The sequence below is a fragment of the Ailuropoda melanoleuca genome, chromosome 6 (assembly GCF_002007445.2).
Source record: "Ailuropoda melanoleuca isolate Jingjing chromosome 6, ASM200744v2, whole genome shotgun sequence".
Classification (NCBI taxonomy): Eukaryota; Metazoa; Chordata; class Mammalia; order Carnivora; family Ursidae; genus Ailuropoda; species Ailuropoda melanoleuca.
Genome location: NC_048223.1, coordinates 60,856,663 through 60,878,271, shown reverse-complemented (window position 1 = coordinate 60,878,271; position 21,609 = coordinate 60,856,663). Strand labels below are relative to the sequence as shown.

Here is a 21,609-nt window from a genome sequence, read left to right as displayed (position 1 = left end):
TTCTAAGGGTAAGTAAATGCATTAATGTCTACCAAGAAAAATTAAAATGAGGCTTATTACGGATTGAAGTGCTACTCCCTGGCTGTCCTTCTGTCCTTTCCCAGGAGAAGCAGGACTAGAAAAGACTCTGCATGCCGGTAAGGTCTGGGCTGGAGGACCGCAGGAGAATCTAGGCATTTGCCTGAAAAGGAAACAGTGCAGCTGCTGCTTTATAATCCGAGCTACGTTCCGAATCTGCCATCTTTCTGAGATGCCAGCTTTAAATATTTCCATTTCCCACCGGGAGAAGCCTATTTAAACAGAAGCAAAACAATTAAATACTATTTTTTCCTTTTTGATATGAAAATATACATGATTGAGGATGTTCTTAAGATAAGAAACACCATAAATTTGTTTTCCACTCTGAGAATAAAAGGAAGGAAGAGGTTTGTGATACCTCTCTGGAATCTGAAGACATTTATTTCTGGCATTGGAAGACTTGTATTCAGTATGAAGTGGAACCAGGAAACTTTAAAAAAAATTTTCCTTTTTGAACAGAATTATTTTAAAACATTGATTCAAAGCTAAGAGAACTAAAATTTTACAGGCTATCAAAGTATTACTTTCCCTGAATGAGGGGAAACGGTGTACTATCTGAAAATTTATCCTATTAAAATGTACTCCTGGGGCGCCTAGGTGGCTCAGTCAGTGAAGGGTCAGACTCTTGATTTCAGCTCAGGTCTTGATCTCATAATCCTGAGTTTGAGTCCCCCACACACACACTCTTGATCTCGGCTCAGGTCTTGATCTCATAGTCCTGAGTTCGAGTCCCCCACACACACACTGGGCTCCACGCTGGGTGTGAAGTCTACTTAAAAAGTACTGCCTAAGTGTACACAGCACTCGGCCCTCTGTGGCTATCGACAGGGGACATTCAGTAAGAATTTACTGCAAGCCAGGCATGGATGCTCTCGATTAGGCTTCACAACAAATTTATGAGGTAGGTACAATTAACCTCTCCATTTCAGAGTTTAGAAAACTGAACTACGATGAGAATAAAAATCTCACCACAAGTCAGAGACTCTAAGTGGCGGACGTGGGATGTGAACTGAAGCAGTCTAGAGGGAAAACTCACTCACCCTGTTTGTACTTTTCCTCAACTTCTGGCTCCGGTAAGGCCTGTCCTCAGTCTGGAGGAGTTCAGATGAAACTCTAACATGGGCTCCAACGTGATTCCCCCAGCTGCTATAATGCCACAGACTCCCGCATAATAACGCACATGGGGTACATACGGTGTTCTTCAATTCTACACCTTACCTTTTAAGTCTCTTCCCCAACCATCCCAAAAGCGCACCCACCCACCACCATCGCTACCTCTGAGGTTACATACATCTGACTCAAATATGGGGAAAAACAGGTCACCAAAAGAAGTGAGCTAAGGACAGGTTGGTATTTACTGTAAGAATAACCTAATTTTTAAAACGGCAGATTTCAATTTTACCTGTTTAGGTAAATCTCATTTCCAAAAAAAAAAAATACAATTAAAAACTATAAAAAGTCATGAATTTTGTTCACTGAATTAATTAGCATGGAGGAGTGATGGAGGAGGGTAATCTACACGCATTAAAAATTTTAAATCTCTTGACTTAGTTGCTACACTTTAATGTTGTAAATAAATATCTCACCATAAATACACTCAGACTGTGTGTTTTGGGAGGTACATTTTCCAAATCCATGTCATGGCAAAAATGAAACTTGCACTGAAAAACAGGATTTAGCAGTAAGAAAAAGGACAGTTTCTCCTGGTTCAGGCCTCTAGTCCACACGGGGCAACAAAGCCCGTTCAGAAGATCAACACTGACTGAAAAGAACTAATTCCAAGTAGAAAGAGAAGAACGAAAAGGAGGCCCTGAGAAAGTATCATGACAGAAGCTGTATCTGAACTAAGCTGAAAAGAAATATGTAAGTTGGAAAGAGGGTATTTGAAACAGAACAAATTTATGTAAGGGAAGTTTTAAAAGCAAGAAAATAATAACACATTTGGTGATGAGGAATACTCAGATCTGCTAAAGCACAGAGTTTTTGAGAAGGGGGGAAGAAAACTGAAAAGGTGAGAGGGGTCGGCCTGTGGACACACCCGAGTGCCTTCTTACTTTACAGAGAGAGGAAAGCCAGTATTTTGGGGCAAGGGAGCAACACGATCAGAACTGTGCGTCAGACACAGGACAAATCAAACGTAAAACGGCTTTGGGAAAGGGGGCAGGAAAAAACAAGACACCAAAAAGACCAGTCAGAACACAAGTGCTACAGACAAAGAAAGGAAGCAGTCTGATGTAGAGGGGGGCCTCTGGGCAGGGGCTGAGTGGAATGGGGAGGGGTCGTGACCATGAGACAAGGGAGGGGACCTGATAAGTGCTTTCACAGACAAGAAGGGGGACACGGCTGAACCAAAGATGGTTCACAAGAGTGTGTGTCTGGTTGAGAGTAACAGTGGGCTTGGCAGAGGCCAGTTCATGTTTTGGACACACTGAGTTTGCCATGCCGGTGGGTTATCCGGGTGGAGATGTTCAAAAGGCAGTTGGAAATGTGAGTCTGGACCTCCAAAAAGAGGTCATGGCTGGAGATGCAGACTTAGTAGCCATCTTCATATGGGATAGCGGAAGCCATGTGGCTGCCAGGGATTGCCAAGGAACAGAGTGTAGGGAGAGAAGAAGAGAACAGAGGACAGATTCTTATGGAATAAACTCATTTAGAATAAAAACTCATTAAACTTTGCTTTCCTGGTCCCAGCAAAAACAGTTAAATAACCAGGCAAAAGCTGACTAATTGTAAATGATGAATACATACCACAAAACTAAAGGACTTATAAGGGCATTTAGGTTGTTTCTGTAAAATGTTTTAAGAAGCTTCTTGACATTATAAACAATATTGTGAGCGACAACAGTTCTGGAGCTCTGTCACCGTGAACATCCTCAATGCCTCCCTAAAATTAAATTCCTACTAGTGAAATTATAAGTCTTTAAAATTTTTTTATTGCCGCTATGTTCTCCTGAATGGTTATTAGCTAATACTCCCACCAGCTCTGTAGGCATACACACATCCTCCTACTCATTTGCCAATCCTGGCTAGTGAGTTTTATTCTTTTAAAAACTGCTCAATTTGATAGGTAAAAATTTATATTACTATTTTAATTACATCTCAATCTGTGGAAGCAAACATTTTTCGTATTTTTATTGGCCATTTAATTCTTGTTAACTGCTTACTCACATCCTTTACTCACTGTCCTCTTGGGTTGTTCATCCTTTTTCTACCGATTTCTAAGAGCCCTTTAGCTACTGTGACATGACAGCAAATTTAACATTTTTACTATACTCCTACAGAATATTTTAATACAAAGTAGTTATTATTTGTGCAGGAAGGCAAAGTATAACCCTATTAATTATTAACATAAACTGAAGTTTTAAAAAGTCCAAGAGACTTTCTGACTATATTCATAGGAATGTGAAAAATGCAGGAAAAAAAAGCAAAGATAATAAATAGCATTGTTCCAAATTACTCCCCAAGTGGCTCAGGAATGATGGACTGTTTAACACCACACACACTATTTTCCTTACTGGGTCCTCATTCCAGCCCAAGAGAAAAGAACTTCCATATACATTTGAAAATGAACTTGCTTAAGGGCAATGCTCCCAACAGGCAGTGTGATCTAGAGACGTATAATGATGCCTTAATAACTCTCCATTTCCCTTTTAGGAATTGCAGCTATACTTTATAAATTAGGAAGCCATCTGGTGAAGCAGTTTCTATTTGAGCTGTCTAGCCCTGCTGTCAGAACAGAGACCTATAATTTGCTTACCTCGGCTCCAATCTCACCAGCTAGGCACAACCCTTGGCTAGGGCTCCTAAGCAGGGCTCTGTATTTATGCCACTCACCCACAACCATCCCCCTCGCCCCCACCAACCGCAAACTTGAGGAGGACAGAGCAACCTCTCTCCCGTAAGGAGGCTGGGGATCCCAGGCAGGCCTCAGCTTGATCCCCACCCAGGGAGTGGCGTGATTTCATTCGAGCCCATGCAAGCAAATGTCACTGGTAAGACACATACTCAGACAGCTACGGTAAACCTGTTATGTTATTAATATAACGCCCTGGTAGAGTATGCGATTTAGCATTAAAAGAAAAATAAAAACAGAACAAACAAAATACTCGGCTGCTTAACATTACATTACGGCTGCTTAACATTACAAACATCTGCTTCAGCACTTCCCTAGCCTACTGAGCAGGCACTGCACTTGGCATGGGGATCCAGGGATGAGAAGTTCAACACCTGTTTCGATTCCAGAGTCCAGAAGAGAGATGTGATTTTAAAATATTCTTTACATTATTTTAGCATAGAGTGTAATGCAAATTTATTTATTTTAAATGGACTAAAGGGCATGGATTACAGTTCCTGATATTCCTCCTGGAGTAGGGAGTTAATGTTTGCAAAACCCCTACTGGATACACACATCACTGGTTAATGTTGAAGCTAATAAAAAATCTCACTCCAGGGTGCATGGGTGGCTCAGTTGGTTAAGCGTCTGCCTTTGGCTCAGGTCATGATCCCAGGGTCCTAGGATTAAGCCCCTCGTCTGGCTGGGAGTCTGCTTCTCCCTCTCCCTCTGACCCTTGCCCCGCTCATGCTCTCATGCTCCCTTTCAAATGAATAAAAAAAAAAAAAAATCTTAAAAAAACCCAAAACCCTTACTCCAGTGGGTAACTCCAGTTTTCTCTTCTCTCCTCAAATGCAGAGGGTGTAGTAATTCGTGTAACAGATTTCAGAAATGACTACAGTAGTAGAAAAGATTGGTGTTTGGGATATGCGGCTTGGCTACAGGTAGCATAAAGGGGACCAGTGCTCCTACATGAGCACATACATATGAATCTCATGAACCCTGTGGTGTATAGTCTTTGGAATGTACCCTAGGCCTCGGGATTCCTGCTGGTTCTGATTAGTTCCCTATAAGGGAATTTGTTGTCTGATCCCAACTAGGTTAAACTGAATCCTACAACCGGATTAGCACTTCTGCCTGGAATAAAACTTTGATAAAAGTTTTTGATAAAACTGCCAGAGTTCCTAAAAGCATGGAGAGGAGGGACTTTATCCAGTTTGGAAAACAGTCTGTGAGACTATTTGTGTGTGTGCGGCAGAGCTCCGTCTGAGTTTTGCTTTCACAGTCATGTGCCTTTGGAAGCTAGGTTTTGGGGGTACCATGCTCACTTATCTGTAGCTTGCAAACATGAGCAGTATTTCTTAAAAGAACCTAACACTCAAACAACTGAATTGGCTCACGCTGGGTCACAACAGGGAAAGTCATGCAAAAGCATCCAGGACCGTGTGATAAACACAACAGTCTTACAAATGTACCCAGACAGCAAAGACGATGAATGCTCTCACGGGAACGGGTGTCAGAAAAGACTATGCAGACAAAGTGACAAATGAGCAGAATTTTGAAGGATAAATTTTTATCCAAGTTTTCCAGAGTAGGGGGAGATTCCCAATAAAGGGAGCAGAATACTTGCAAAAAGCAGAACAAATATGGCACCTTGACAGAAATGCAAATGGGTAAACAGAGTTGGAACAGGAAGTGTGCAGTGCAGAGCAGCTGGAGATGGGGCGGGGCAGAAAGGCTCTTACTGACTTGCTGAGCTTTGTTTTATAAGCCAGTGTAGCCAAATGTGTTCAGTAAGAATCACTTGGTGTACTTCTTAAAATATAACGCCCAACCCCTCCACTTGAAATCATGATTTAGTAGGTATAGGATGAAACCTGGGATCTTGGAATTTTAAACAAGCACTCCAAAGGATTTTGATTAGCAAAGGGCCAAACTTTAAATAAAACAGTAGCAAAATAACCCAATTTCAATCTTACAAACACCACTCGGGCTACTGGTAGGGAACAGACGGGATCGCCTGGGATAAGAGATTACTGGCAGATGAAAGACAAGAGCCTGAATGGAGGGGAGTGGGACCGCCGGGGGCAGGACAGCTGAAGGAAAGTTAAGAATGTGAAACAGACAGATTTGATGGTGGTGAGAGAGAAGCAAGAACTCATTAAAAACAACAAACCAGGGCACTGACTGGCTCAGTCACAAGAGTGTGCAACTCTTAATCTCGGGGTCATGAGTTTGAGCACAACAATCACAACTTAAATATACCCACTATTGGTTCATTCAGCAAATATCTAGTCCACTGTTCTAGATCTTGGGGATACAATAATGAACAGAACAAAAAAGTGACTGCCTTTAGGCAATATGTATTCTAGTAGGAAAAAGGACAAACTAATTACATTAGCATCGAGTATAAAATATAGAATGTGAGAACATCAACGCTATGGGGGAAAACAACAGGAATGGGGAATACAATGCTGGGGCATAATTATCAATAGGGTTGTCAGGTTAACCTCACTGAGAAGTTGACATCTGAGAAAATGTTAAGAGATGAGGAAGTGAATGTTCCATCCACACTTTGTGCCTGTCTGAGGAAAAGCAGGGTCAGTGTGGCTGGAAAGGAGAGCAAAGCAGGGGAGACTGGAAGATGAGATCAGAGAGGCAAGGGCTGGGGACACAAATCACGTAGGGTTTTAGGGACCACTGTAAAGATTAAGCAGGAGGGGAAGTTACTGGAGGGTTTTGAGTAGTCTGGCTGCCATGTAGAGCAAGGATCGGCAAACTGCAGCCAACTGTCCTTGGAAGTAATGTTTTGTTGGAACACTCGTTGACATTTTGCATGGCTGTTCTCATATTACAACAGCAGATCTGAGAAGCCATGACAGAGACTGTGTGGTCCAGAAAGCCTAAAATGTTTACCATTTGGCCCTTGGCAGAAAATGTTTGCTGACCCCTGATGTAGAAATTGGATTGAAGGCGAGCGAGAGGGGAAGGCAGAAGGCTAGTTAGAAGGCTACTGCACTAAATCAGGTGAGGGACAATGACTGCTTGGGCCATAGCGGTAAGAAGCAATTTGGATGAATAGGCAGGATTTCCAGAAAGACTGGCATGGGATATGAGAGGATGACTCTAAGATTCTGGCTTGAGAAGCTGGAAAAATGTAATTACTGTAAACAGATGAAGACAACAGGTGGTAGAGCCTGAGGATGGGGGGATGTAGGAGATCAGGGGTTCAGTTCTGAACATGTTCAGTTAGGGTACGTGCAAGGCACAGTTTTAGGAAGACAGTCCCTGCTCTTTAAGAATTTATATTCCAGTGGGACAGAAAGGAAAACTAATCATATTTCAACACAACCAACAATGAAAATGACCAGGCCAGGCACGGAGTATTATTCCATTGCAGGGGAAGTTGGGGTCAGTGAAAGCTTCTTGAAACATGGGTGTTTAGAGAAAAATGTGAATTAGCCAGGCAAAAGAGGTCAGGGAGAATGTTCCAGGAAAAGAAAAAGTCATAAACGAAGACAACAGACAGCACAGTGTGTGTGTGTGTGTATGTCCTGTGTGTAACCTGCAAGCAAGGGAGGAGCCTACAGCACCAGGCAAGGGGTGTGACAGATGAGGTGGGGCAGATCCAATGCCACTCCCTGGAAGGTTAGTGTTCCTTGATATTTAACTTGGACTTTATCTCAAGGGTAACAGGGAGCCACTAAGAGTTTTGAGCAGGGAAGTGACATTATCAGCTCTAAGTTTTCATTCACTTGAGCAGGTGACTGCGAGGCACATTTCTAAGCACAGCTATGAAGTCAGGAGTCTGCTTTTCTAATTGGAGCTGGTAAACCACAGCGATTTCCTTTTGTAGGTTACTCTCCAAAGGAATGATTGTGTTTTGTTCTTAATTTGATATTCTTGATGCAGAATCAATGCAACAATAACAAAAAGCTGATTTAAAAAAAATTTCCCAAAATGAACAAATGCACTCAAATGAAGTACTTGAGAGCGTCAACTCTGCCCTAGCCTTACTGCTTGGAGAGATATGCAATAATTGCTAAAATGCTTATTCCAGTTTAAGACTTAAATGGGCATAGAATCAGGACTCCTTCTTAGCTGACAAGACTGGTCATAAAAATCAGACCCTTAAGAAATCAATAACTCCAATAATTACCTGAATTTTTCAATAATAACAGTTACAATACTAATACTGATACTCATAATAATGGCATAACTCCCTTTGTAGGCAGATAACCAAACACTTCTGAAAAGTGTTTGTCGTGTGAGCGACAGACATTCCAGTCACAGCCTTTGTAGGAGCACAGATTTATCTTACGGAACTCTAGTTTACAGAACTTGCATATGCACAGCTCACTTCAGTCCGGCCACACCTCCACGAGTGCCTCGGGAAAGTCACGGTCTCCATTTTACCGGCAGTGCCGAAGCGCTTCCTCTGCCACGCCATCATACCACTGCACAGAAGGACAGTTACTGCAAGAGCCAGATCTGGTCCCAGAAAATAATGATGGCCCTGTCTCAAGTAACATTAAACTCTACTCTGCTTTTACCACTTTGAACGAGTTTAATGTTCTTTGCTTTTTGCATCATTCTTAGAAAAGCTGCTCAATTACTTATAAATCACCATACCTAAGACACCCTTGTGGTATTTATTTTCTGGGTTTTACCCCATCAGATTTTGGACTCCTATAGTACATGAAGCAGATCTTATTAATCTGTGCCAAATGCAGGTGCTCAAATCTCTTTTGAGAAAATCAATTAATGACTAAGGGTAGAGAAAAAACGGAGAATAACTTCAACCACTCTAATACGATTTATTATTTTTTCTTCTGGCATCAGATGTGCCAAGGGGCTTTCTCAGCAGTGCCCAGGGCGAGCACCCAAAGACCATCGTGAAAAGACATCATCTGCACTTTAATATAAAATACAAGCTGAGTTTTACCATCTTATGCTAAAAGTTGACAGAAGTATTACTAGGTTATGAGAAATAAATCTGAAGTTCAACAACCTTCCAATTGCAGAAGATGACAAAAATAATAAACATACACAATGTACGTATGTGCATGTGTGTATGTACACAAAGGGGCACAGTTACTAAATTCTTCCCACAGACTGGTTTTCCTTCAGTACCATATGGCTTTATTTTGGGCCTAGGCACAGCTTATTTTTAAGAATGCTCAAGTAGGGGAATGCCTGGCTGGCTCAGAGGAACATGGATGGGACTCTTATCTTGGGTCATGAGTTCGAGCCCTACATGGGGTATAGGGACTACTTAAATTAATTTTAAAAACCCTAAAAACAAAAAATTAAAAAAAAAAAAAGAATGTTCAAGTAGGGGTGCGTGGCTGGCTCAGTCAGTAGAACCTCTGATTCTTGATCTCAGCGTTGTCAGTTCAAGCCCTGGGTGTAAGGGTGTAGATAAGAATGTTCAAGTATACCTGGGGAATGATTTAGGAAAAGAATCTAATTAGAATACAAGAGTTCCATAACAAGCATTAAGAAGTTAAGTTTTCTAAGCCTTCGTACCTAGCGACTTTCAGGCACATTGCCAGGAACCACCAACCTCTCAAGCCCGTTCCCACAGCCACCAGAACAAGTATCTGTGCGGCTCTGCTGCTTCCTCCTGGCTCTTCCGAGCCACCCGCTTCTTCCATCCACAGTTTCCCCACCACCAAGGCTTAGTCCTGATGTCACAATGTTTACTGAATCCTCTAAACTCATCTAGCCTGCTCATCTGATCAACATTATGCATCAGTCTACTATAGGTGAAATTCTGCAGACGGTCATTCAATATGATGTCTAAATGTGCTGCTGATGAAAGAGGAAGTTGTGTTTTGGTTCTAGGTGGGGCCCAGTGACTCTAACCAAAGTGACCCATTGGCCATAAGATCAAAAACTGAGGACCACTGCTACAAGGATAGGAATTTGAACAGAATGTTGCAAGAAGTCTTAAGTATTAAAGGTGAGGCTCTATGGCATATAATTTGAGACCATTTTAAGCAAATTAATTATGAAGAACCAACCAGATACATTTAAAAGGGTCTTGAAGAAAAATCCTCCCATATTTGATTGATAAGATAGTGAGATGCGAGTTGAGCAAACTAATCGTTCGTTTCTCTTTGAATCCACATCTAGGTCTGCGTCAGCTTGGGAGGACAGTCTACTGTCTTTAGCCCTTAGCCAATTAATCTACATTTTTATCAGTGATTTTGAATGAAGAGCCGAAGGGATTTATCAGTGTAACTTTTCTGAATAGGAGAGGTTTAGATAAGTGCACTTTACGGGAAAACCATCACCAAGGACTGAGGTATTAGTACACACCAGTCACTGCACGAAGAACTCTACATTCGTTCTTCCACTTCATTCTCAAAATCCCCGAGGCAGGTATTATGCCCATTACGTGGAGTAAACTATATAAGGGGATAAGATGGTTTGGCAGATAACATATCTTAAAAAAACAAAACAAAACAAAAAACCTAGGAGTTCTGGTTAGCCATAAATTTAAACTAGCCATTGTATTGCTAAAAAGCTATGGCCACATTAAGCTACGTTAAATAGTTCAACCAGATTCTGTATTTCTCAGGCCCTATTCATTTCTGGGGATACTGTAGAGAAAGTATTTTTTTAAAAATGGCCAAAGTGGTGAGTGCAATGTCCAGCAAGGAACAGTGGCAGGATGTGAACAGGTTTAGTCTGAGAAGACACATTCCCGGTGGACTGTAATCTCCGGAATACAGGGACCGAGTCAGATAAAAATAGCACCACATTTTACGTAGTGCTTTCCAGTTTGCAAAATGGCTTTTACCTTCCCCAAAGGCTGCACGAAATAAAGGAAGCACAATGAGATTAAGAAGACTGGGATCTGAAGCCAGACTGCCTGCACTCAAACTCCACCTTTGCCTCTTCCTGGCTGGGTCACTCTGGACAAATTATTTAACTTTTCTGTGCCTGACTTCCCTCATCTGTAAAGTTAAAATAACAACGGTATACTTGCATGGCTAATGAACTAGTACACAAAAAAGTGCTTAAAAACACTGCCTGCTGCCCAGGCACTGTTAATGGTAGCCTTGACTGATAGCTCTGGGGCACCGGTAAGTCCCAAGCCTCCAGAGCTGTGTCCTCATTCGAAAAATTAGGATTATCACTATCTACTCACAGGGCTATGAGTTCAATAAGACAACAAAGGAAAGTGTTCTGTAAATCTTAAAGGCTTTTTTCTTTCATAAACACCTTCATCATAGTCTCTAAGAGAGCCTACTACACACCAGGCATTATGCTAAGCATAATCTTTATTATCTTATTTAATCCTCACCACAACTATATAAAATGCCTACTTCTACTAGCCTTGCCTTACAGACAAGAGAACAGGCTTGGGATGGCTGGTTTACATGAGGCTGCAGAGCTAAGGGGTCAGCAGGACTGAGAACCCAGGTCTGCTGGCCTACTCTGCAGCCCAGTTTAGAGCCTCCGTGCTGTATGGCTTTTCATACACGTTCCCGCATTTACACATCTCGGCAGCTAACGACATGAGTGCTAGTAAAATGCCTCACATAATAAGATGCTCAATAAATGTTTCCTTGATCAAATAAATGAATGTTAGCTGTCTTCAACTCAGTACAACTTAGTCTTTTTTGGTTTGCTTAAGCCCACTTAAGGGATTTTTCGTTTTGTTTTTGACATTTGCATCTGAGATCTAACAAATGTGGTACCAGTCACCTCCCAGAAGCTGGTGACCAATGATGTAGTAGAGCTCTGCCCTGAAGGGCATGGATTTGAAAACAGCAATATCTGGTTTCTAATCCTGGTTCTACCCCTCACTAAACACGTGAACCATGGGCAATTTGTTTAAGCCTACCTCCTCATCTGTGAAGTGGTTTCATACCTGCCTCAAAAGGTTCATAAGAGGGGTGCCTGGCTGGCTCAGTCAGAAGAGCATGCTACTCTTGATCTCCAGGTCGAGGGTTCAAGCCCCATGATGGATGTACATATTACTTAAAAATAAAATAAATAAATAGGGGTGCCTGGGTAGCTCAGTCAGTTGAACATCTGGCTCTTGGTTTCAACTTAGGTCATGATCTCAGGATCCTGGGATCAAGCCCTACATCAGGCTCTGTGCTCAGTGGGAAGTCTACCTAAGGAGTCTCTCCCTCTTCCTCTGTCCCTCCCCCCTACTCTCTGAAATAAACAGATCTTTAAACAAACAAACAAACTTAAAAAAATAAAACAGGTTGATGAGAGGATAAATGTGACAATGCCTATAAAGTGCTCAGCCTTCCACCTGACAGGGAGTAACACTCAATTAATAGAAGTCATTACTATATCAATGATCTCAAATCGATCTTCATATCTGACCTGAGTCCCATGTCTATATTTCCAGTGGTTTAGCCACTTCCACGTACATAGTCCCCTATCCTCAAATTCAACATTGCCAAATCTCATCCTAACCTATCTCCACACTGCCCCATCGCCCCCTGCCCCTCCAAAAAAACACTCATTAGAGATCAATTCTGCACCAATTAATAAGAATGTGTTCCAAGTGGTCTCTACTTCCAGGATCCTAGGAGTCATTCTAGACTGATCCTTCTTCCCTGTTAGCCAATCTATCACTGAGTCCCGCTAAATCTCTGTAGCTTGACAGGAAAGAATGTTCCTCTTCCCGGTGGATAAGAACAAGGGCAAGACGCCCCCAATTCCAGGATGTGTGATTTTCTCATTAGCTTTTCAAGGAGACTTCCCATCCTCTTACCCCTCCTTCTCCTCATCTTTCTCCTTGTGGCTTCATCTCTTTCCAGATCCAGGACAGATATCTTGCTAGCCCTCTGTATGTTTTCCTTCACCTCACCCTGCAAACTAGCAAATTTAAATGAATCCAATCTTTGTAGCTCCTACACCGCAGCCACCTACACCGCAGCCACAGAGCACCGCTGCAGGCTGTCTCAGCCATAATTTCAGCCCCAACTTTTTTTTTTTTTTTAAAGATTTTATTTATTTATTTGACAGAGATAGAGACAGGCAGCGAGAGAGGGAACACAAGCAGGGGGAGTGGGAGAGGAAGAAGCAGGCTCCCAGCGGAGGAGCCTGATGTGGGGCTCGATCCCATAACGCCGGGATCACGCCCTGAGCCGAAGGTAGACGCTTAACCGCTGTGCCACCCAGGAGCCCCTCAGCCCCAACTTTTTAATTCACTAGGTGGAAATGTTCCCTATTTATCCGAGGTCATTAAGGCAACCAGATAGAAACATCCTCAGCTTCTTACTCCCAAGTCTCTCAATGCATCTAAATGTAAAAGCCCCATCATCTCACTTCCCTTAATCAGAATGGCTGGTGCATGTAAGATACACAGTGTGGTGATGGAATAAATAAAAGAGGCGTCCTTTCTCCTATGTCGGGCTAATCCTGTCTCCTACAGTGCTTCTGAAATGTTAACATGCATACATGTCACCTGGGATCTTATTAAAAATCCATATTCTGATTCAGGAGGTCTGAACTAGGGACTAAGATTCTGCAATTCACCCCAAAAAACAATGCTGCTGGTTTGAAGCATCATACAGAAAAGCAGGATCTAGATTCCATCCTGTTTCATCTCCTCAGAGACCTTTTGCTCCAAGTCAACACCTTTATTCCTGTATCTTCACGTCTGCTTCTCTGCCAGCTGTTCCTCGCCCCAGCATTGAGCATACCTGTCTCTTCTACTTTAAAACAAACCCTCCCTTGCTCCTCTATTAGCTGCCATCCAATGTTTTCAACTGCTTGGCTCCACAGTTTCTATGAAGAACAGTTTATGTCAGTGGTTCTCAAACTATCTTGGTTCACAGAGTAATTAATGTCTCAGCAATTTTTTCACGGCACCTCTAGGCCAAAAGAAATATCTATTAGTTCTCTTGATTAAGTAGTATGGGCCAAACCACTTGGCAGGTATGACAGTCCTAACAATTCTGCACCTTGGGAGCCCTGCATAACTTTTCCAACCTTGGAATCAGGTTGGACACAACAGCCTCATTTCTAGTTTCACTGTTATTTTTTTTTTTTTATCAGAACCAGCACTGAAAACCCAGCTTTCAAAGGTATGACATCAAGGAAAGGAATACAGTGATTTAAATACTGCACCATCCAAGAGATGTTGCTGTATTTCCCTCGAAACTTAAAAATATTCTGCAGCACCCTTGTGAGTTTGCTGCAGTGCCCTGGGGGGCCTTAATGCACAATTAGGAAACTGTGGGTTTAGGCAATCCTCGGAATAGCAGCATTCCCACTGCTGGGGAGGTGGCTGGAAATGTAGAACCTGGAGACTTACCCCAGACTCACTGACTCACACTACTTTCACAAGATCTCTGAGTGACTAAGGCAGCACTCAAGTTTGAGAAGGCTGGTCTACAATCCTTCTGCCTGCCATCTTCTCACTTCTACGGTTCCTACTCAACTCACTGCTTTTGGAAGTCTCACAACTCCAAGTGAGTTTGGGCAAAGTCCTGAATTACATCCTCCCCTCTTTTTAATAAAAACAATGTCTTCCAGTTCCAATCCTAATGAAGCCTCTCTGCTGTGTTTGATACTACTGATCTTCCTGTACCTCTATTCTTCCTTGGTTTCTAAAACAGTCTTCTGATTCTCTTCCAATTACTACTTGCCCCCCCTTCTCTACCAATGAAGAGTTTTGTTTCCCCTAAGGCTTCTGTGACTAGCATTACTCTTGCTATGAAAAACTCTTCCCTCAGGGGACTGCACTGGATCCTGTGGTTTTAGCTACTATCTATATGCCAACCACCACAGTCCAGATGGCTCTCTGGAGTCTTAGACCTCTAAAACCAATCTCTACTTGTATGTACAGTACACAGGCAAAGTGAGTTCAACTATGCCAAAACACCTTACTTGTTTGTCTTCCCTGGCCTTCAGGTGGCTCTTCTTCATATACCCTTTCCTTTCCCTTCTCCATGTCCCTTCCCCGACACAATCAATCAAACCAAACATACTTGCTTGGTCTCTATCTGTCTGAATTTCTCCATCTTTGTTAACTCTATCTTAAAAGAGGTCCTTATCTTTTGCTTGGATTCCTATAACAGCCTCCTAACTCGTCTCCCTGCCTCCAGGGTGGCCAGGTCCTGCTCCAAACCTTTCTCTGTGCACCCCCAAGTTAGCTTTCTAAAATTAAAATCTGGTGTCACCGCCTCCCTCTCAATCCTTCAATGGCTCCAACACCTAGCAGCACTTTTCCAACAAGCTGCAGAAAAGTCTGTAGATACAGATCTAAGAAACTCACCACAAACAAGATATTTCTTGCAAGGCTCAGTTTCATCTTAAATAGTCCTTTCAATTTCACATTCTAGTTCACGGGTAGCTACTATTAAATTACTTACCAATTAAAACTACTTAACTTTTCCCACATGATAATGGAGTAAAACTGCCACTCAAGGAAGATACACTGGTTACCTGTGGTTTTAAATATCCTTTGGCACAATGCCACTAGGCCAGGGGTTGGCAAACTACAGTCGTCAAGCCAAATGTGGCCCCTTACCTGTTTTTGTAAATAAAATTTTACTGGAACACAGCCAAGTTCAGTCACTTATGTATCATCTATAGCTCTTTTCAAAGTACAACAGCAGAGCTGAGAGGTGCAACAGAGACCACATAGCTCACAAAGCCTAAAAATACTTACTATCTGGCCCTTTGGGAAAGTCTATAGATCCCTGCATTTGACCATGAGGACTGTTAAGGCTAGGTCTGTGTTTTACTTGTTTTTATGCCCCAGCACAGGTCTGGAGAAAGTACTAAAAAAATATTTAACTTAAGGAATTAGAATAGCGCCAGGAAGACTTCCAAGGCCCCATAAGAGATGTGCCCGCCAAGCTGATACAGAATGCCTCCAAGCCCTAAGGAAGACATACAGGGCCAGAGATGTTCCTTCATTACCCAGTGAACTCTGAAAGGCTGAGATGAGGCAGGGAAAATAGTATTCTACTCTGTGGAGGTCAAAACACATTCTAAAGAAATTGATAGGCCCATCAGACCTAAAGCCTCCTTCTCAAAGAACTTCCATATAGCACCATACACTAACATGCGCGTCTGGTGGAATCTAAGAGTTAGGAGCTATTACTCAGAGCAGCTGCTATGAGAACTAGTCTTTCTGGAGTCTGTGCAATTTCATCACATTTCACTTAAAACCAAATTATTTTAGTGAAGGGTAAGAAAGTGGGGCACTACACTTTGGAAAACAGTGTGGAGATCCCTTAAAAAGTTAAAAATAGAGTTACCCTATGATCCAGCAATTGCACTACTGGGTATTTACCCCAAAGATACAGACGTAGTGAAGAGGAAGGGCCATATGCACCCCAATGTTCATAGCAGCATTGTCCACAATAGCTAAATCGTGGAAGGAGCCGAGATGCCCTTCAACAGATGACTGGATTAAGAAGATGTGGTCCATATATACGATGGAATATTACTCAGCCATCAGAAAGAACGATTTCTCAACATTTGCTGCAACATGGATGGGGCTGGAGGAGATTATGCTAAGTGAAATAAGTCAAGCAGAGAAAGACAATTAGCATATGGTTTCACTCATTTATGGAACATAAGAAATAGCAGGAAGATCGGGAGGAGAAGGAAGGGAAGAATGAAGAGGGGGTAAACAGAAGGGGGAGTGAACCATGAGACACTCTGGACTCTGGGAAACAAACTGAGGGCTTCAGAGGGGAGGGGGGTGGGGGATTGGGATAGACCGGGGATGGGTATTAAAGAGGGCACATATCGCATGGAGCACTGGGTGTTACACGCATCATGGAACACTACGTCAAAAACTAAGGATGTACTGTATGGTGACTAACATAATAAAAAAATATTATTTAAAAAAACACACAAAAAACATTAAAAAAAAAAAAGAAAGTGGGGCACTAGGAAGACTGTCTTACCTTGCAATCAATATTAAAAAAGAGAATCATTTGAAGAAATACTGCACAGAGTGGTCATTAGGGAGGGAAGGAAATACATTAAGATACACAGAGTGCTTACTCTAGCACCTTGACCAACAAAAGAACCATGAGATGCCCTACTAAAACATGGCACGTCCTAGGAACAGGAGGTAGTTCCATTTGCTAAAATAAAGAATGTGGGGCGCCTGGGTGGCTCAGTTGGTTAAGCCTCTGCCTTTGGCTCAGGTCATGATCTCAGGGTCCTGGGATTGAGTCTCTTGTCCCTTTGTCCGCCCCCACTCATGTGCGTGCACGCTCTCTCTCCTCTAATAAATAAACAAAATCTTTAAAAAAATAAAAATAAAGAATGTATGATGAGGAGCACAGAAAAATAAAGGGAAATCAAGGCCACGTAATAGGAGATCTTACATACTCTGTGCTAAGGAATTCGGGCTCCATTTTCAAGCTATTGAATGCCTGAAGTCATGTAAGCAAGCACAGATAACAATCTGAGCTGTCATTTAGAACAAGAGTCAGCAAACTCTGGCCGGTGGGCCAAATCTAGCCCACCACCTGTTTTCTAAAATAAAGTTTTACTGAAATACAGCCGCACTCATTCACTTAGATATTGTCTAAGGCTGCTTTCCCAATACAACAGCAGAGCTGAGTAGTTGCAACAAAAACTATACGGACCACAAAGCCTGAAATACCTATTTATTTAGCCCTTTGGGAGAAAAGCTGCTGATCTCTCACTTCAGAAACAGGACTCTGATAAGGGAAAAATGAATGCAAAAAAAACAGATTAGGAAGGACGAGGAATAATGGAGGTAGGGAGATGACATTCGTGGCCACTGGGAAAAAACTCACAAACAAGGTAATGAAGGTCTAAATACAGTAGTGAGAAGTGCAGGTGAAATACAGGTTGCACCACGGTGTAGGTGAGAATGGAACCTGCACTGAGAGGAACCAGAGCCAGACTGAACAGGAGCACAAATCAACTCAAGGCTTAGTAGTACCGTGACAGGGAAGACGTCAAGAACATGAATTTTAAAACGGAACACGGGATACAGTTTCAGAGGGAAGATGACAGAGGATTAGTTGAGATCAGGTATGAAAACCCTAAGATGGTAGGTCTTAGTGAAGACCTACAGAAAGCACACCTTCATGGTGCAAGAAGGAAATCCAACAGAGAAACAGCATTAAGGGGCTACAGTTCTGTGATGATACCTGAAATAAACTGGGTGAGAGCGAGGGGATAAGACAAGCTGGAGATGGCAGCGGGAGCAGCAGACCCTCTATTAGGCTCTGGGTTTGCTCTCCTCCTCCCAACAGTCTTACGGTACAGGAATCATCCCACTTTTACAGACCAGAAACCTGAGCTCAGAAAGGATTCAGGTTAAGTTCTGAGGTCTCACGGCTAATATGTGGCAGGTGTGTAACTGAAACCCGGGTCTACCTGAAGGCTTGGAAGGCACACGTCACATTATCAGAGAGGTTAAGGAATAAATACGTCGGGGCGCCTGGGTGGCACAGCGGTTAAGCATCTGCCTTCGGCTCAGGGCGTGATCCCGGCGTTATGGGATCGAGCCCCATGTCAGGCTCCTCCGCTATGAGCCTGCTTCTTCCTCTCCCACTCCCCCTGCTTGTGTTCCCTCTCTCGCTGGCTGTCTCTATCTCTGTCAAATAAATAAAATAAAAAAATCTTTAAAAAAAAAAAAAGGAATAAATACGTGATGAACAAGTAAAAGCAGATGGTATCACCTACTTGTAAAAGCCATGGAGGAAAAGGTGAGAGAATATCAATTTATGAGATTAATACAATCAAGAAAACATAAACCAGTTGTTTTTGTTAATAACAGAACTTTTTTCTTTGCCAAGCTTTTCGCTATTAAGAGGTGTTTAGAATAGTTATTCAACAAATCTCCTTTGGGCATCTGGTGTATCAGACATCACCTATTTAAGATCCCTTATCAACTAAGAATATGCTCTATATCAGCTTTCTCAGACCTAAGTGTGAATTAGAAGCTCCATGAAGTTCTAAGAAGTTGTCTGGCCTTCACCCTGGACCAAAATGTCTGATTGAGAAGCTCTACAGAGGGCCCCGGACACTAGTGTGATTCTGATGTGAAGCTGACATGCCTGGAGGACCCTTGGCACACACTGCCTATTTGAAGACAGGATCATGGTAAGTGTCCGAGGTTAATACGAACTTACTACTTGATCGATTCTCTTTATGATTTACATGGAAAAACCAGCTCAAAGAACTGTACACTGTATTTGTACACTATCAAAAGAATGTTCCTTTAAGTGAATGGTTGGTATTTTTCTTAAGTATGAGTTTGTCTATGTTGAAATTAAACAACATTCCAATGGTGCATTTCTGAAATTATTTCAGTTAGGAAGGAGAAAGACTCACTTGATAAATTCTTGGCTTCTCCCCAACTTTTTAAAATTAAGAAATTTCTGTCATGCAGGGAGCAAGATCAAGTAGGAGACCTGAAAATAAATACAGCACCCTCAAAACATGCATAAATAGAACCTCCTTCACATGTCTTCCCAGCGCAAGCTCTGCAATCCCACTATCCTGATTTGGGCCCTCGCTCTGTGACTTCCTAGTGTGATTTGAAACAAGTTTAAAAACAAACAAACAAACAACTTTCTATATCTCAGTTTCCTCAACCGAAAAATGAGGAAAACAAGTACCTACACCTTAATATGGTTGTTGGGAGAATTAAACAAGATAATCTTGGTAGAAAAAGTACTAATAATTGTGGTTGGTACATAAGCATTCGGTAATGTTGGCCATATAAGTATATAAAAATCTTCTCTAACCCAGCACTTCTACCTCTGGAAATTTCTCCTATAAAAACTAGATATCTTCGGGGCGCCTGGGTGGCACAGCGGTTGAGCGTCTGCCTTCGGCTCAGGACGTGATCCCGACGTTATGGGATCGAGCCCCACATCAGGCTCCTCTGCTATGAGCCTGCTTCTTCCTCTCCCACTCCTCCTGCTTGTGTTCCCTCTCTCGCTGGCTGTCTCTATCTCTGTCAAATAAATAAATAAAATCTTAAAAAAAAAAACCAACAACTAGATATCTTCAAGGGCATCTAATGCAGAATTACAAAAAAGCAAAAAGCCAGAAAGAACACAAACTTCTACCACAAAGAGCTAGTTAAATAATTTATGGTACGATCTTTTACTTAGCACAATGTTTCTGAGATTCATCCGTGTTATTGCCCCAAAAAGTACAGTTCATTTCATTCTATGGCTGAACAGGACCCCACTGCCTCATGTACCACATCTTATTTATCTAGTTACCAGATGATGGAACCTTGGGTTGTTTCCTATTTTTGACTATAATGACTACTACTACTCAAGTCTTTGTGTGGACAGGTTTTTATTTATCTTGGTAGATACAGAGGAGTAAATGCTAAGATACTCAGGGCCACATGATGAATCTGTATTTAACTTTTTGAGAAATAGCTGACCTGTTTTCCAAAGTGGCCGTACCATTTTACATTCCCACAAGTAATGAATGTATGAGTATATGAGGATTCCAGTTGCACTACATCCTTACCAAAATTTGGTATTGTCAGTATTTAAAAACTAGCCATTTTAGTGTATGTACAGTAGTATCTCATTGTGCTTTTAATTTTCATATCCCTAACAACCAATAATGCTGAGAATCTTTTCACATACTTGGTCATTTATATACCTTCTTTTGTGAAATATCTGTTCAATTTTTTTGCCCCTTTTCTCTTAGGTTGTTTCACATCTTATTATTGAGTTGTAAGAAATATTTATACTTCTCTCCCTCTCTCACTCACCACTCTGAGGGAAGCCAGCTGCCATACTGTGAAATTCTGTCATGTTTCCTACCCTATAAAAGGTCAAGGAAAGGAGAAAGTCCTCCAGCTAACAGCCAGTGAGGAACTATGGCTTTCAGTCCAACAGTCTGCAAGGATCTGGGTCCTACCTACCACCAAGGAGGAAAAGAAAGAGACAGACACATTTATGGGAGAATGGAAAACAGTGTGATTTTTTTCCATCAGTGCTTTGTTGTCACCTAAGTGAGCCATCACTGACCTATCTACCTCCATGACTCCAACACCCAATGAATCACCCTGACCACTGAACTTTGCCTTTAAAAATATTTTCTAATGAACGATAACAGAAGCTAAGTGACAAAAACTTAAGAGCAAATTATAAAGAAGAAAAAATTAGCCATAACACCGCAACCCAGAGAGAAAAAAGGAATATCAAGACATTAACAGTGGTTACTTCTTTCCTCTTTTATCTCTATATATGTAGATTATAATACAGGTTTATAGATAAAAAAAAATGTATACATTCCAGATACAAGTCTTTTGTCAGATATATGTTTTGTAAATCTTTTGTCCCCAAAGGAGATAAAATATCCTTTTTTAAGTGGTGTTTTTCTTTTTTTTAATTTTTTTTTATTTTTTATTTTTTTTAAAGATTTTATTTATTTATTCGACAGAGATAGAGACAGCCAGGGAGAGAGGGAACACAAGCAGGGGGAGTGGGAGAGGAAGAAGCAGGCTCATAGCGGAGGAGCCTTATGTGGGGCTCGATCCCATAACGTCGGGATCACGCCCTGAGCCGAAGGCAGAAGCTTAACCGCTGTGCCACCCAGGCGCCCCTAAGTGGTGTTTTTCTATAAGCAAAAAATGACTTTAATGTTTACAGTCCAATTTGTCGGTCTTTTTCTTTTATGGTTCATCTTTTTGTCCTGAAAAATCTCTGCCCAATCACAAAGATTTTCTCCTA

The 21,609-nt window shown here is 41.9% G+C and overlaps 1 protein-coding gene and 1 non-coding gene across 2 annotated transcripts in view; both read right to left on the bottom strand.

Annotated features, from left to right (window-relative positions):
- Positions 1 to 21,609, bottom strand: part of EGLN1 (egl-9 family hypoxia inducible factor 1) — a gene marked incomplete at its 5' end in the record, with an annotated part of 54,346 nt that overhangs the window by 13,170 nt on the left and 19,567 nt on the right. The window lies entirely within an intron of this gene.
- LOC117802858 lies at positions 8,740 to 8,825 on the bottom strand. Its single transcript, XR_004626373.1, has one exon. It is a non-coding gene; the product is annotated as a small nucleolar RNA SNORD35 (small nucleolar RNA).